We start from the raw sequence: 5,442 nt of genomic DNA, 5'->3' as shown, positions 1-5,442 counted from the left end.
AAAAAAAACGGTATCCGGAGCAGAATACAGAAGAACTTTTACCACAAAAGTTGTAGCAAATTGTGCCCTTAACACAATGGTCTGTAACTTTTTTGCTCCCAGATGCATCAATGTGCAGATTTTTTCAAGAATGTGGAAATTACAAGAGTGTTGAAAAAAAACGGTATCCGGAGCAGAATACAGAAGAACTTTTACCACAAAAGTTGTTGCAAATTGTGCCCTTAACACAATGGTCTGTAGCCTTTTTGCTCCCAGATGCATCAATGTGGAGAATTTTTCAAAAGTGTGGAAATTACAAGAGTGTTGAAAAAAAACGGTATCCGGAGCAGAATACAGAAGAACTTTTACCACAAAAGTTGTTGCAAATTGTGCCCTTAACACAATGGTCTGTAGCCTTTTTGCTCCCAGATGCATCAATGTGGAGAATTTTTCAAAAGTGTGGAAATTACAAGAGTGTTGAAAAAAAACGGTATCCGGAGCAGAATACAGAAGAACTTTTACCACAAAAGTTGTAGCAAATTGTGCCCTTAACACAATGGTCTGTAACTTTTTTGCTCCCAGATGCATCAATGTGCAGATTTTTTCAAGAATGTGGAAAGTACAAGAGTGTTGAAAAAAAACGGTATCCGGAGCAGAATACAGAAGAACTTTTACCACAAAAGTTGTTGCAAATTGTGCCCTTAACACAATGGTCTGTAGCCTTTTTGCTCCCAGATGCATCAATGTGGAGAATTTTTCAAAAGTGTGGAAATTACAAGAGTGTTGAAAAAAAACGGTATCCGGAGCAGAATACAGAAGAACTTTTACCACAAAAGTTGTTGCAAATTGTGCCCTTAACACAATGGTCTGTAGCCTTTTTGCTCCCAGATGCATCAATGTGGAGAATTTTTCAAAAGTGTGGAAATTACAAGAGTGTTGAAAAAAAACGGTATCCGGAGCAGAATACAGAAGAACTTTTACCACAAAAGTTGTAGCAAATTGTGCCCTTAACACAATGGTCTGTAACTTTTTTGCTCCCAGATGCATCAATGTGGAGATTTTTTCAAGAATGTGGAAATTACAAGAGCGTTGAAAAAAAACGGTATCCGGAGCAGAATACAGAAGAACTTTTACCACAAAAGTTGTTGCAAATTGTGCCCTTAACACAATGGTCTGTAGCCTTTTTGCTCCCAGATGCATCAATGTGGAGAATTTTTCAAAAGTGTGGAAATTACAAGAGTGTTGAAAAAAAACGGTATACGGAGCAGAATACAGAAGAACTTTTACCACAAAAGTTGTAGCAAATTGTGCCCTTAACACAATGGTCTGTAGCCTTTTTGCTCCCAGATGCATCAATGTGGAGATTTTTTCAAGAATGTGGAAATTACAAGAGTGTTGAAAAAAAACGGTATCCGGAGCAGAATACAGAAAAACTTTTATTACAAAAGTTGTAGCAAATTGTGCCCTTAACACAATGGTCTGTAGCCTTTTTGCTCCCAGATGCATCAATGTGGAGAATTTTTCAAAAGTGTGGAAATTACAAGAGTGTTGAAAAAAAACGGTATCCGGAGCAGAATACAGAAGAACTTTTACCACAAAAGTTATAGCAAATTGTGCCCTTAACACAATAGTCTGTAACTTTTTGCTCCCAGATGCATCAATGCGGAGAATTTTTGAAAAATATGCAAATTACAAGAGTGTTGAAAAAAAACGGTATCCGGAGCAGAGTACAGAAAAACTTTTACCACAAAAGTTGTAGCAAATTGTGCCCTTAACACAATGGTCTGTAGCCTTTTTGCTCCCAGATGCATCAATGTGGAGATTTTTTCAAGAATGTGGAAATTACAAGAGTGTTGAAAAAAAACGGTATCCGGAGCAGAATACAGAAAAACCTTTATTACAAAAGTTGTAGCAAATTGTGCCCTTAACACAATGGTCTGTAGCCTTTTTGCTCCCAGATGCATCAATGTGGAGAATTTTTCAAAAGTGTGGAAATTACAAGAGTGTTGAAAAAAAACGGTATCCCAAGCAGAATACAGAAGAACTTTTACCACAAAAGTTGTAGCAAATTGTGCCCTTAACACAATGGTCTGTAACTTTTTTACTCCCAGATGCATCAATGTGGAGATTTTTTCAAGAATGTGGAAATTACAAGAGTGTTGAAAAAAAACGGTATCCGGAGCAGAATACAGAAAAACTTTTATTACAAAAGTTGTAGCAAATTGTGCCCTTAACACAATGGTCTGTAGCCTTTTTGCTCCCAGATGCATCAATGCGGAGAATTTTTGAAAAATGTGCAAATTACAAGTGTGTTGAAAAAAAACGGTATCCGGAGCAGAATACAGAAAAACTTTTACTACAAAAGTTGTAGCAAATTGTGCTTAACACAATGGTCTGTAGCCTTTTTGCTCCCAGATGCATCAATGTGGAGAATTTTTGAAAAATGTGCAAATTACAAGAGTGTTGAAAAAAACGGTATCCGGAGCAGAATACAGAAAAACTTTTATTACAAAAGTTGTAGCAAATTGTGCCCTTAACACAATGGTCTGTAACTTTTTTGCTCCCAGATGCATCAACGTGGAGAATTTTTTAAAAGTGTGGAAATTACAAGAGTGTTGAAAAAAAACGGTATCCCAAGCAGAATACAGAAGAACTTTTACCACAAAAGTTGTAGCAAATTGTGCCCTTTACACAATGGTCTGTAGCCTTTTTGCTCCCAGATGCATCAATGTGGAGATTTTTTCAAGAATGTTTAAATTACAAGAGTGTTGAAAAAAAACGGTATCCGGAGCAGAATACAGAAGAACTTTTACCACAAAAGTTGTTGCAAATTGTGCCCTTAACACAATGGTCTGTAGCCTTTTTGCTCCCAGATGCATAAATGTGGAGAATTTTTCAAAAGTGTGGAAATTACAAGAGTGTTGAAAAGAAACGGTATCCCAAGCAGAATACAGAAGAACTTTTACCACAAAAGTTGTAGCAAATTGTGCCCTTAACACAATGGTCTGTAACTTTTTTGCTCCCAGATGCATCAATGTGGAGAGTTTTTCAAAAGTGTGGAAATTACAAGAGTGTTGAAAAAAAACGGTATCCGGAGCAGAATACAGAAGAACTTTTACTATAAAAGTTGTAGCAAATTGTGCCCTTAAAACAATGGTCTGTAGCCTTTTTGCTCCCAGATGCATCAATGCGGAGAATTTTTGAAAAATATGCAAATTACAAGAGTGTTGAAAAAAACGGTATCCGGAGCAGAGTACAGAAAAACTTTTACCACAAAAGTTGTAGCAAATGGTGCCCTTAACACAATGGTCTGTAGCCTTTTTGCTCCCAGATGCATCGATGTGGAGAATTTTTCAAAAGTGTGGAAATTACAAGAGTGTTGAAAAAAAACGGTATCCGGAGCAGAATACAGAAGAACTTTTATTACAAAAGTTGTAGCAAATTGTGCCCTTAACACAATGGTCTGTAACTTTTTTACTCCCAGATGCATCAATGTGGAGATTTTTTCAAGAATGTGGAAATTACAAGAGTGTTGAAAAAAAACGGTATCCGGAGCAGAATACAGAAAAACTTTTATTACAAAAGTTGTAGCAAATTGTGCCCTTAACACAATGGTCTGTAGCCTTTTTGCTCCCAGATGCATCAATGCGGAGAATTTTTGAAAAATGTGCAAATTACAAGAGTGTTGAAAAAAAACGGTATCCGGAGCAGAATACAGAAAAACTTTTACTACAAAAGTTGTAGCAAATTGTGCTTAACACAATGGTCTGTAGCCTTTTTGCTCCCAGATGCATCAATGTGGAGAATTTTTGAAAAATGTGCAAATTACAAGAGTGTTGAAAAAAACGGTATCCGGAGCAGAATACAGAAAAACTTTTATTACAAAAGTTGTAGCAAATTGTGCCCTTAACACAATGGTCTGTAACTTTTTTGCTCCCAGATGCATCAATGTGGAGATTTTTTCAAGAATGTGGAAATTACAAGAGTGTTGAAAAAAAACGGTATCCGGAGCAGAATACAGAAGAACTTTTACCACAAAAGTTGTAGCAAATTGTGCCCTTAACACAACGGTCTGTAGCCTTTTTGCTCCCAGATGCATCAATGTGGAGAATTTTTCAAAAGTGTGGAAATTACAAGAGTGTTGAAAAAAAACGGTATCCGGAGCAGAATACAGAAGAACTTTTACCACAAAAGTTGTAGCAAATTGTGCCCTTAACACAATGGTCTGTAGCCTTTTTGCTCCCAGATGCATCAATGTGGAGAATTTTTCAAAAGTGTGGAAATTACAAGAGTGTTGAAAAAAAACGGTATCCGGAGCAGAATACAGAAGAACTTTTACCACAAAAGTTGTAGCAAATTGTGCCCTTAACACAATGGTCTGTAGCCTTTTTGCTCCCAGATGCATCAATGTGGAGAATTTTTCAAAAGTGTGGAAATTACAAGAGTGTTGAAAAAAAACGGTATCCGGAGCAGAATACAGAAGAACTTTTACCACAAAAGTTGTAGCAAATTGTGCCCTTAACACAATGGTCTGTAACTTTTTTGCTCCCAGATGCATCAATGTGAAGAATTTTTGAAAAATGTGCAAATTACAATAGTGTTGAAAAAAAACGGTATCCGGAGCAGAATACAGAAGAACTATTACCACAAAAGTTGTAGCAAATTGTGCCCTTAACACAATGGTCTGTAGCCTTTTTGCTCCCAGATGCATCAATGCGGAGAATTTTTCAAGAATGTGGAAATTACAAGAGTGTTGAAAAAAAACAACACTTCTTTGTTTATTATTTTTTTTTCATTATATCGAGCTTTACCTTAAAATTTTTTTTTTGTATTTTGTTAATGAGTATCTCCTCAACCTACCTTAATCCTATTTCACACACATCGTCACTTCCTCGTTAGTGGGTGTCGCAGGATTAACGAGGTGGCGCCTTTAAATAAATTAAATTGTACCCCTCCCCCGACTCCACTGAGTCATCCAGGTACCTGCGGCAACAACACTTGGGTTGGAAAAGTTGAGGAATTGGGATTGTCCTTGTTTGTGTGGATTTTCAACGTAGATAACAACGCTAACGATTTAAGGCGTGACAAATTTGAAAGTAACCTGCAGCGATTGCAAAATTCTATCAGACTCGGAAGCAACCTCTGATGCCGATAGTTTTTTGATTTATTTCCGTACTCATAATTTTGTTTACGGTTATGAACAGGTTGTTTTCTTTGTTTTTATCTGCATCCTCCTTTTTTGTCCACCTCCACCTTTTTGTAAGCCATACTTTTGCAATGAATGACCTACGATACAAAGATCAATAGTTATTATTGCTATACAATAATTAGCGATAATTTGAAAAAAATAAAATACCTTCATTGCAGCGCAATGCTGTTATATGTGCTCGCGTTTGGAATGAACCTCTCTGGGTCAAATTTAACCTTTTTCCGCAGTTCAATTTTGCCAGCAACGACATATAT

The 5,442-nt window shown here is 36.7% G+C and overlaps 1 long non-coding RNA gene across 1 annotated transcript; it reads right to left on the bottom strand.

Annotated features, from left to right (window-relative positions):
• Window positions 1–4,762: 4,762 nt before the first annotated feature.
• On the bottom strand, window positions 4,763–5,058 carry LOC139432276 (uncharacterized). Its single transcript, XR_011642127.1, has 3 exons — window positions 4,963–5,058; window positions 4,840–4,907; window positions 4,763–4,790 (listed from the first exon to the last, which is right to left on the bottom strand). It is a non-coding gene; the product is annotated as an uncharacterized lncRNA (long non-coding RNA).
• Between the last annotated feature and the right edge of the window lie 384 nt (window positions 5,059–5,442).

Source organism: Onthophagus taurus, unplaced genomic scaffold, assembly GCF_036711975.1.
Source record: "Onthophagus taurus isolate NC unplaced genomic scaffold, IU_Otau_3.0 ScKx7SY_13, whole genome shotgun sequence".
Taxonomy (NCBI): Eukaryota; Metazoa; Arthropoda; class Insecta; order Coleoptera; family Scarabaeidae; genus Onthophagus; species Onthophagus taurus.
This window is presented reverse-complemented; position numbering and strand designations above follow the sequence as displayed.